Source organism: Festucalex cinctus, chromosome 21, assembly GCF_051991245.1.
Source record: "Festucalex cinctus isolate MCC-2025b chromosome 21, RoL_Fcin_1.0, whole genome shotgun sequence".
NCBI classification, from domain to species: domain Eukaryota; kingdom Metazoa; phylum Chordata; class Actinopteri; order Syngnathiformes; family Syngnathidae; genus Festucalex; species Festucalex cinctus.
Window position 1 is genome coordinate 10,537,638 of NC_135431.1, and position 12,524 is coordinate 10,550,161.

The 12,524-nt window shown below is 38.9% G+C and overlaps 1 protein-coding gene across 4 annotated transcripts in view; it reads right to left on the reverse strand.

Annotated features, from left to right (window-relative positions):
• The window catches only part of eva1aa (eva-1 homolog A, regulator of programmed cell death a), a 282,265-nt gene that overhangs the window by 215,537 nt on the left and 54,204 nt on the right, over positions 1–12,524 (reverse strand). The gene's annotated exons all lie outside the window — the stretch shown is intronic.

Sequence of the window (12,524 nt, forward strand, 5' to 3'; positions counted from 1 at the left end):
AGTAGCATGCTAGCAAGTACCGAACCTTTTTTTTTTTTTACCCTGATGGGGGACGTTTTGTAGCGTATATCCAAATTGTTAGGTTTCGGGAATGCTTGTTTACCCATCATGGTATGTCTACAGTATATGAAAAGTCACTTAGTTACTTTACTGACTACTTGATTATAAAAGTAACTCAGTTATAAGTGGATTTTAAAAGTAACTTAGCTACTTTACTGATTACTTGGCTTTAAAAGTAATTAGTTACTCTACTGATTATTTTAAACGGAACAGAGGGTAGACAACCGAATGTAATAAACACTTCCTTGGTGGAGGTCATCAAAAAGCCCGCTTACATTATGCTCTCAGGTGTGCTCTGCCCCGATGCAGACAAGGACTTCTAAACACGCACTCCTGAGGCAGTTCATCTTCAGTGCGCATAACTTTTAAGCTAAACTATTTCCTCTCAGCTCTCCAGGTAATTGTAGCTACCCGCACGCACTTGCATCTCGCGGCGCCATTTGTCACTTGCGCGTCAGTTAACCAGGTACGTCGGCTCGTCCCATTCACCGGCACCTTCAGAAGTGCTCTCAAGTTGCAGCTGCTTGGAGAGTGTTAACAGCAACACGGGAAGGTGAGGAGGAAGAGCCCCGATGAGTCGTTTAGCGTCACCATGCCACCGCGGCGCAGGTGAGCTGCCGACTCTGCTTGGGAATGCAGGCCGCCATGCAGGCGCATTCAGCTCCTGCAGACTGTGCCCCGGTCGAGGATGGGAGTGATTTATGCTAGCGGGGAGCATCATTTTGATTTACATTGCAGCGCTTCAGCACCATGGCTGATGCTTGTAATGGCATGCAGACCTCATACGCTGTACTTAAACACGCATACAGGTACATAATTATGAACTAGAAAAATTTCCGCAGAAATTTTGGATGTGACTGCTGACTCTTGCAAGGTGGAAAGCCGAATGCACTGAACAGTTCGCCAAATGTTGGTGTACTTTACCTCTCAATCAGTCAGCAAGCTAGCATTAGCATGCTAAGCTAACTTAGCATTAGCAATAGCGTGATAATGTAACATTAGCATGCTAACTTAACATTAGCATGTTAAGTTAACATTGGCATGTTAAGTTAGCATTAACATGCTAAATTAACATTAGCATTAATATGCTAACTTAACATTAGTGTGCTAATTTAACTTTAGTATTAGCATTAGCATGCTAAGCTAGCATTAGCATGCTGACTTAACAGTGGTAGCATGCTGACTTGGCATTAGTATGCTAAGATAGCATTAGTTTGTTAACATTAGCATTAGCATGCTAAGCTAGCAGTAGCATGCTAATTATGTAACTGTTGCGGAGCAAAGCAGGCACATATTACTATCCTAGTTTAGCATTAGCATGCTAACTTTAACTTAACTTAAAATGTATGTAGCCTCATTTGACAAATCCCCCAAAGTCTCTGGCCAGGGCCACGGTGCTCACTGACAGATATTGTACATTACAGATACCTGGAAAAATCTAATTAAATAGAGAAAAAAAGTATTTGTACTTTACTGTCATGACTGGGTCATGCCCAGAGTTAAGTTTGGGTCATGCAAGGGCATGACAGGGTTATGTTTGGGTCATGCAAGCGTTATGCTTACTGTCGTGACTAGGGTCATGTAAGGGTTATGTTTACTGTCATGACTAGGGTCATGCAAGGGTTATGTTTGGGTCATGACCGTGATGTTACCAGTATCTAGTTTCAACTGGTAAGACGCTATATGATGTCAGGAGCTATGTGATGTCAAGAATCTTTCATCTCTTTACCTGGTCAACAGCCAATCAGATAATTCATGTCAGTCCTGTTACCCACATGTCTAGCCACAACCAATCAGATCGATTGGCTATCTATATAAGCTTGTCTGAGAAGTGCGTTTTTGTTGAATTATTACCTCTGTTCCTCTGTGCACCTCCACAGCCAAAGTTAGCTTAGCGTCTCATGATTCAATACATTCTCGTTATTTCTCGTCTAGTCAAGTTTGTTCTACGCCTCTCCATGTTATGCGAATAAAGAGTTAAAATCTTATTTGTGTCTGCAATTTTGGGATCCAACTCCAGAACATAACATTTCCTATGTGACTTCCCACCACTGGGGTTTTGTACCTGGTTGGCCACCACGCCTTACTAGATTCCTGCTTTCAAGACTTGCCTGCCTTCAGTTATGAACAATGACCTTGGTATGTGGGTCAATAAACCGGTATTCACTTGTTTAGTTAACATACGGTACAACTTCTTCCAAGGTATACATTCGGGCTTGCAAGCCAATCTCTATGTAAAGAAAACGAATGACACTGACATAAATTACAAAAAAAAAAAAACGCACACCTGAAGCTGACAGCTGGCAGATATTTCTGTAGGTTTAAAAATCACACGCTACCTATTTTTGGCATCCTGCCTGGGTGACGCCATGACCCCTAAACCCTGACCTTTACACAGTGTGACCTCCGCGGACCAATAATGGAGACAGGAAGGTATTAGGAGCGTGGAAGCGAGCGGAGGGCTTGTAGGGGCCCGAGGGGTCAAGCCCAAAATGATGCGTCGGGAGGGGAGATGAGAAGAAGGCCGCTGTGTTCCGCCCTCGCACAATAAGGCCTCAGTCACTGGACTAGAATCGGAGCAAGTGAGTCCAAGGTAATTGTTACCATAACGAGTTGGTGTGGAGAGCTGTCAGTCAGTTTGCAAACTTATTTTGGGACCTCAATGAAGACCATTTGTTAGAAAGTCTGCCATCTTTAATTAACTCATTGACTCCCAGCCATTTTCAGTGAAGCAACCCCTTTGGTCCCAGCTGTTTTACTGGATTTTGACTGATTTTGCAAGGCCCACAGAATATTGTGTTTGATTGCTATAAAAACATGGAACCTACCAAACCAAAGATTAGCATCTCTTCTTTCATCAAATAAATTTTTTTTTTTTTTTATCCGTTTCCATTTTGCAGCATTTAACAGAATACAGTTAAGGTTCATCAATATTCATTCACGTTTACAAAAAGAGCTTATTGCAACATGATCCTGGCTGATCTCTTATACTCTGCTGCCACCTGGTGGTAGTTTTTTGTAATAACTACCATACTTTAAGCCACCTCTTCATACCAGAAGCTGCATCAAAGCCTTCTGTATTTTCATTTATAAAAAAACAAAACGTATAAATACATTTTTGGGAATTAAGGACAAAGTGTTAAAAAACGTATTTACACGTTTTTGGGTTGAATGAGTTAAACAGATGAAAAATGTAAACGACTGGTAAACATTATGTCAAGTCAAGTCATCTTTATTAGGTGATACACTAATAAAGATGACCAATAATACAACTTTTTTAGGTCAATATTTGTGGTTTATATAGAGTGAGTACACCCCTCACATTTCTGCAGTTATTTAATTGCATCTTTTCATGGGACAACACTGAGAAAAGAAAAGAAAAAAAAGAAGAAAAAAAATCACACGATGCAATGAAAAGTAGGCAGTGTACAGCTTACAACAGCATTTGTTCTCTGAAAATAACTCAAAATCCAGCCATTATTAGCTAAACCCCAGGCAACAAAAGTGAGTACACCCCTCATGTGACTCATTACGGGCATATGACTCTTTCGTGCTACAAAGTCTCAGGTGTGAATGGGGAGCAGGCGTGTTAAATTTAGTTTTACAGCAGTCAGAATTTGCTGCCAAAAACGTTTATTTTACATATTAATATATTTTAAATATGGCCACGATCCTAAAAACGTTTTTTTTGTTTTTTTAATGCTAGAGCATACAGAAGGTTTTGATGCACCTTATGACCTGAAAAGGTAGCTTAAAGCAATGGTAGTTATTACCAAAAACAGCCAGAAGGTGGCAGCAGAGTATAAAAGAGCAGTCAGGACCATGTTGCAACAAGCTTTTTTTCCCCAGTGTTTTAAACAGATTTATGAATAATAATTAAACTTAGCTATATTCTAATGGTAATTGCTGCAAAACGGAAAAAGTTAGAAAATACTTTTTTAACTGATGAAAGAGGAGACTAATCTTTCTTTTGGTAGGTTCCATGTTTGTATAGCAATAGTACACAATATTCTGTGCAAAAGCAGAGTTAGAAGACCCAGAGTTTGCTTTTGGAAAACAAAAAAACAAAAAAAAACAAAAAAAAAAACATACGAGTGCGTCCAGCATTGGTGTTCAACCTGGTTGTGCTCTGATCATACGCAAACATCAAATTGGTCTGTCGTCAGAAACCTCTTCTCAAGATGATGCACAAGAAACAGTTTGCTGAAGACAAGCAGGCTAAGGACATGGGTTGCTGGAATCAGGTCCTGCGGTCTGATGAGACCAAGATACACTTGATATATATCAACAGATTATTTTGAAGAAATACATGTTCTAGGTCATGTTAAGAAACTCATCTGGGTGTTTGGGGAGCCCCATGGTGGGCGGGGGGGTTCTTGTGCTCCCTCAGCTGGATACATACACAACCTGAGGGCAAGCACACACACATGCACGCACACACTGAGGTCGGATCAGAGTCGATCAGACGACACAAATGATATCAGAGCCTGTTCGCACGGAAGGGCTAGACCAATTGTGTGCGTGTGCGTTGATAGACTAGGTCAGTGAACATGTCAACATCAATAGTAGGGGGGTTGCGTAGCGCGCTGGTTCGCCCCCAGGGGGGCTACATGGCTGACTAGAGCGGGTCGGCTTCTTGACTTTTACAAACAAGTTTTTAATCACCGTGATTTATGAGTGGTTTCGATTAGCCAAAATCGCCCTTTTCCTCTGCGGTGACGTTTACAAACAATCCCAACCTATCTTGATAGATGATGTATTTTGACAAGCGTGCGATCATGTGCCAAATCCCATCTCATCTGTTTCACTGTGGCCCTCTTTGTCCGGTTGCTGGAATGTCGTGGCATTCCCAGATTTCCTGCTGATAACGCCAGGTGAGTGACAGGGATGACACGGTCTTATCCCGACGATTACAGCCAGCCCCGAGAAGTCTGGTTCCATCAAAGCACCGTGGACTAACAAGATCCCCATACATTTACATTTAATGGTCCCAATTACAAATACACTGATAATGAGTACCAATGTTTTGTGATGAAAATCTCTTAAGTTCCGCTTGTCATGACTGCTAAGTGTGTTAGTATCGGTGCATTTCTTTCTATATCAGAACTGACTAGCATCGGTATCAGTGCAACCGTAGTCCTAATGATCCATTTTAAAGCACAGTCGAGAGGGTTCGTCAAAACATTGGAGCGCTAGCATCTGTTGAAAGTGGATTTAGATAGCAGATCGCTGGCAAATGACTAATGAAAGCTCATTGAAGGGTATCATATTAGCCTACATTTCTACCATATGTTCACAGATAAAAACGATACAATGATGAAACAGACTAAAACAGAGTAGAAATTTAACACACTTGTGTATGCAACTTGACATAACATGATCCATACATGTTTGAGAATCCAAATATGGTCATATTTGAGTTTTTAAAAAGCCTGAATAAGATTTCTATTTTACATTTTTTTAACCCGGGTATTTGGTCATATACTGTAAACTGTGCATGCTCTATTCACAAGTACTTTATTTGTTGTTGTTTTTGTTTGTTTTTTTTAGGTACTACTTGTACGTACGGCAGCCATCTTACATTGCCACTTGCTAAGCGAGCGTAACTAATATATTGAGGGTTTTTTTTTTTTTTTCCATGACAATAGTAGTCAATGAATGTTTTGATCCCAGTGTATTTAGCATCAACATGCTAAGTTCTTTTTTTTAATAAATTTTTTGGGTTATGCTGCGGTCATTATTGAGTGAGTCTCGTGTTAAGGCTGCACAATATATAAAAAAAAATAGATATTATGCATATATCGCAAAGACATGCAGTAAGTTTCATATGGAATTTTATGTTTTTATCTCAATTTTACTAGTCAGCCGTGAACTAAAATGTGCACCGCCATCCAATAGTTGAACATTATCAAGAGGTAATTACAACTAATTAACTGAGAATATATTGAGTTTGCCGCATGTAAAAAAGTAATTGCTTTATGTACACGTTAAATATTGCAATATCAATATGGCTATATTTAGGAACTATTTTTCCAATTTTGTGCAGCTCTTACATAATATTTATAAACATCTTAAGGCGAAAATTTGCAACATACTTCTTGACAACGAGATTATGTACCAGTGTACAATAGAGCCATTCATCATATTACAAAAACGTGCTTTGCGGATTATACACAAAGTTGGATTTCTTAAACATACAATCTTTTGCTCAGTCAAAATTACTAAAATTTAAAGATCTAGTTAAATTTAATACTTTGCTAATCTTATACAAAGAATGTAATTTATTGCCAATTAATCTATATAAAAACATGGTTTGGTCACAATATGTCAGATGACCTTGAATTTATAAATACTTTGTGTAAATGTGTCCTTGCTGCTACTACTGTTGTTATTGTTTATTACTAAAGTTGATATGTATGTTTATGTCTTATTCTTAGAATATATAAATGTATTACCATTGTTGGTATGACCCATAAGAATGTGATATTTGTTACCTATGATAACATCTCCATTGCACTTAATAATTCAGTTAATGAAATGCCATTATATTGTCTATATATTGATAAAAACATTTTTAAGATAGAAATACTGTAACTTGCAGGAAGTACTGTATATTTGTATTTTTATAGATTAGACGGGGGTGGGATTAAATACATTTTCTTCTTCCCACTCCCTTTCAGGCAGAATCAAATGTTCCTCTCTTTTTCTGTTATTTATTTTCTGTTCAGATTATGAAACTACAGTATGACTTGTTGCTGCTGTGTTCAACTGCACACTATTGCCTGAAATAAATGAAAATGATGATGATTTTTGTTTGTGTAGCCATAATTAAGGTATGTTGGATATCATGCAGTTGATGTCATGCTTGAAATATTTTTTAGGATGCAGTCGATGTTCAACGTAAGCTCATGATTTTGGAAAATAGTCATTTGAAGGGAATATCGCACGTAATTTTAGAACTGCTTTTCAACTAAATTACCATTCTTTCCACTCCGTGTTCTTTTCATCCAGGATTAAAATGTCCCTAATACATATTCAGAGACTCATACATTCTTCTTGTGCTCCTTTTTAGTAACCATGGGAACAAAATGATTTGCAATGGCTTGTTTGTGTGTGACGGTTTTGATGTGTTTTCGGTGCATTTCAACTCCCAAGTGAGCGTAGGTGAGAAAGCGCAACAAGCTCCACTTCCTGGTGCAACGGCATGCGTTGGGCTTGTGTGAGGCGTACAAAGTTTGAGTCCAACCTTCTCCCCTGCGTCGCCTTTAAAAGACTCCGGATGCCGATAGAAAGAGGTTCCATCCCACAGCTCACAGGTTGAGTGCTCCCTTGACCTCAACAACTAATGAAAAAAAAAACGTGAAAAATCTCCCCCATCCGTACACCGTTACTTATAGAAAAGCCTCCTCTGGCCTCCCCTCGGTCTTTACTAGCCTGCCTCCTTCTTCAGTAGCCCTCCCGCTGCGATACGCTTGGCTCCTTTGATCTGGCCCGGCGCTCTAATTAGAAGGAAGTGAAGTGTAGGCCAGCGAGGTCACCATTACCCGCGACCCCTCTCATCGACCACTCCAAATGTCGTTAGGGAGCGAGACGTTCTCACGGCGTTGACCCGCTGGCAGGGATGCTCTTGGGGGGGAGATCTGGATCACGTTAGGGACTCCTGTAAAAATCAGGCGCAATTTACATCTAATTTGAGCCGCTGGGGAGGTCAGCGTGCGGCGACTCTTTAGTGTCCGACAAGGGAGAGGCGACCCCGTGGAACCGAACTGGCAGGACCCTCGTTAAGGATACCTGGCCGGCCTAAGGTTAGGGGTCGGGCTGTGCAATTACCTCATTCACTCCCGGCAGCCATTTTGACTCACCTTCACTCCCGACTGTTTTACTGGATTTTGGCAGATTTTGCAAGGCCCACAGAATATTGTGTTTTATTGCTATAAAAATAGGAAACCTATCAAAAGAAAGATTAGTCTCTTCTTTCATCAGGAAAACAAGTAGATTTCTATCCGTTTCCCTTTTGCAGCAATTAACATTAGAATACAGCTAAGTTTCAGCATTATTCACAAATCTATTTAGAATTATGAGTAAATGAACTTTATTTCAACATGGCCCTGGTTGATCTCTTATACTCTGTTGCCACTTGCTGGCCGTTTTTGTAATAACTACCATTGCTTGAAGCATTCTCTTCAGTTCACAGGCTGTATCAAAGCCTCCTATATGCTCTAGCATTAAATAAAATAAAAAAAACATTAAAAATGTATAAATACGTCTTTGGGACACTTACATTTAAAATAGAACGTATTTATACGTTTTTGGGAGCAAATGAGTTAATCCAAATTTGATTTCAATTTTAATTATTAGACTTCACAATTACAAAATCAACACAATGGTAAAAAACAATAAATAAATACTAATTTTTGAGTTGTTAACATTTATAAATTTGCACCTTTTTAAATTTTTAAAATAAGAATTTTGTCTTAAGATTTATTTGCTTTTTACGTTTAAACATTGTTTTGTAACCAAAAAATAAATAAAAAAATCCTCCTAATGGCAGTGCACATGCTACACTCCAACTACAAGTTTTTGCCATGTTTATTTCAAAAGGAACTTACATAACTAGTCTATTATTTTTTTATATTGGTCTTAATATTTTTGAATGTGTAAACAATTTCATGTTTTGTACAAAAAACAAAAAAAAAGCAATCGTCCTACTGCACAGTGCACAAGCCGCTCTCCAACTTCAGGTTAATAAAAATAAATAAATAATTCTTGGGCCAGAAGGAACTTCCATATTTTTTCCCCATAATGGAGCAGCCCTATTTAGGAGTTCATCATAAACAGAACTACCGAGACAATCTGTCATAAAGGAAATAAAGGTTTATTATGAAAGGAACCGGAAGGCCTGGACCCAATATGGCAGAGGGATAACCATGAAAGAAGTTGGACTTAAAAGTTTGAAACTTGTCATAAAACGCAATGATTGGCCTCATTTAATGGATAAGAGTGATGAAACAACACGACTACTGCTTTTGATCATGCCTATAAAGTAGCAGGGGCTTGGCTGTGTGCGCGTTGAGGGATAATGTGTCATTACCTGAGCGATGTGAGTCACCAGAACAGGCCGGCGCACATAAAACCAAACAGACATCAGGAAAAAATGAAGACTAATCACATTTTGACTCTGCTTGTTAGGGGGTATTTCCTGTCCCCAGACTGATCCAATCTCGCAAAGCCGGCTGAATCACAGACTCTACAGGATGCCAGGGTTGGGAAGGGATGAATGGTCTGCGAACGCAACGTAACCTCGGTACCAGCCTCGAAACCACATCCACAGAATTGCCTTCCTATTGAACTAAACCTCCACTAGGTTCAGAGATTTTTTTTGCCATTCTGAATGAGGATTCCTGGTCACCCGTTTACATGTGAAGCGATTTATTCCGATCTGCCATTTACCTGCTCCACTACGTTGTTTACATGTTTTCTATTATGGGGATAGAGTGATTATCGGCCAGGCCGATGATCAGTGCTGAAAGTTGTCAAAATGCCAAATATCGGCATCGGCCGATTCACAAATCTGTAGGCCGAGCTGGTATTTCCCCGAGCGGCGAATGCTTGCAAACGCAGTGAATTTGTTTGAAAAAATTAGTCGAAAAGACATTTTGAATATGTTCAGACAATTTTTCACTGTTTGCGAAGATCTTTTGAAACCTTTTACGAACCATGACAAAAAACACAAAAAATTAGCTACGTTCGCAACTTCGGATACATTTGTCGCTTAGGGAGGTACAGGTAACTTTTTATTCACGTACTTATTTAAATTTCCACTTTATGAAAGATGATGACTGAGAACTCCCGACACCTTTTATTTATTTGTATTTATTTTTTTTCATTAAGGAATTATGTTGAAATTTTGGAAAACTTTATTTACAGTAGAAAACTTTAGGGAGCTATTTAATTTAGAATAAATGCTGATGACACTGAAGCTCCCTACAATTTTTGTTAAAATCTTTAAACAAAGCTGTCTAATCATTATACGGGTTTTTTTTTTTTTCCAATTTTGACACTATGCTCTTTCGCTGCAAACGAATATCGGCTTGAAATATCGCCCCCCTTGACTACTAATAATCAGTATCGTATCGTTCCTGAAAAAAATTAAAACGTAACCAAGCGTGGATGTTTTCCATTTTGCTACTCTTAGAAGTACATTTGTTTTTTCCCCAAAAGTTACTCGAGTACCGTATTTTCCGTACTATAAGGCGCACCTAAAAGCCTTCAAAAGAGGCTGACCATGCGCCTTATAATCCAGTGCGCCTTCTATATGGATCAATATTGAGCCGCAACAGGTCTCGCTGTCAAGACGCCATCGGTGACCCTGCACGATCGGTGACGCGCATGCGCAGAAGATCCCGCCATCTTGGATCGCTAGCTAATACTAATACTTTACCTCAGAGAAAATAATAAAACAGCTGTTTATTCATTTTGGAAGTGAATGGAGTTGTCAGAAAGCTGGTTTGTAATCTATTAATAAAGTTGGACTGACCTATCTGTTTTGTTGACTTTCCCTTTAGCGCAGCACCATCTAATGCATAACATAACCCCAGCCTCTACTGTAGCGCCTTATATATGGAAAAAGTTTTAAAATATGTCATTCATTGAAGGTGAGCCTTATAGTGCAGAAAATACGGTAAATGTAACGGAGTAAACGCAACTCGTTAACAACTTACTTAGTTTTGTACCGTTCACCTGTCTGATACCTCGGCGATGTGAGTACATTAATGTCAGGAAAAGCCTATTAGAACAGCTGAACTTTATTTGGGGTTAAACAGAGGCATTTATGTTCTGACACCGATTTAAAATGAGTGTGAATATTCATTTTTAACCCAGCCACATTGCAGCTATTAAAAGGCAGTGCATATTTGTGAAACATTATCTCAGATGTTTATTTAAACTTGCCCTCTGGAAAATTGTTCTTTTTTTTTTTTTCCCCCAGTTGAGTTGTACGAGGTCATAGGTCGAAATGACTTAACTTGGTCTCATTTTGTTATATCGTAAAACTTAGAATTTGAACAGGGGTGTGTAGACTTTTTGTTCTTAAGACAAACTATTTATTATTGTGAAAATGGGAGAGGGGGGGGGGGGGGGCGGAAGAAGTGTAATATTTGATGGAAATGCGGCTTAAGGGTATTCATACAAGTGAGGAAAGGGTATGGATTTTAAGCTAACATCAAAGCTGAGGGATGTTTTCTTTTTTGAGTCGTTCTCAGCACTTCAAACAGTCAACCCTCAGTATTCATTGCGTGAAAAATGAAGTGGGTGTGGTTGGAAAAAAAAAACCATCCATATATCTGGCAGGTAAACGCCCACATTTTGACACTTCAAAGATATTATCAGCTACAAGGGCAGTGATTTAAAATGCAATCAATTTTTTACACTGCGAGTAAACTCTTCCATGTGCTTGCTCATTATTTATTTTTTGAGGTACTATTATTCAATTGCTGGGTGCGATTGCTTAAGGTGCGCACAGGTGTGGATGATTTATTGTGATATCCATAAGTAAAGAGTCACTCTGTGTAATTATCATGTCTTCAGTTTTTTTTCTTGACTGACTTCATCGGAAGGGGGTAGTGTATCAATTTAAAATATTCCGGCTGTTCCCGTCTGGAAAAAGTGGATTATATTCATCTGTTGTGTTTTTGTGCTGAGATCATCTCTGATCTAACTTCTGGCTAAAATGAAAGATGCTGAAAAACGAGGACGGCACCCGGTAGAAACTCCGGGTTGGTTAAACAATGTAATTCCCAATTCCCACTTGATGATGCGCCACTCGAGGAACTGAAGGGTTTGGCATCTTGCCCAAGGATAAACCACTCACTGCCATCGGAATCAAACGCAACTTGACTCATTGTTGGTGGTGGTTGAAAACGTTCCGCTATTTATCTGGAACCTGTAAAGTACTATGGCCTAGAGGGCTGTGTCGTTTCATCTATTGCTTGAAGGGTACAAGAGGAAGTTGAACTAACAATCTCCTGAGGTCTTCTAAAAAAAAAAATCCAAAAACAGCCACTGAATAGGAACCGTAAACTGATTTGTTTTTTTCTTTCCTTGCACAAAAGGTTTCTCTTTAGTCTTTTGCAAAAAAAAATAAATAAATAAAAATCCCATTCAAAGTTGGCACAAAACTGTTGAACAGCAAGCCAACATTATTGAAAGTCAGTGCTTCTCAATTACTTTTTAAGTGTGCGAAAATATTTCACCCCGACTATAAATAGCATCAATTGTCTATTAATTTGTGAGGTCCTAATTATGGACGTAACGATATCCAAACGTCACGATACGATATCACGATATCAGGCTCACGATACAATAATTATCACGATACTGTGGGGAGGTTGGTGATATTTAAAAAAGGTCACAATATTGTTAAAAAAAAAAAAAAAAAAATTGTGCTTTTGTACATAATGTTACGT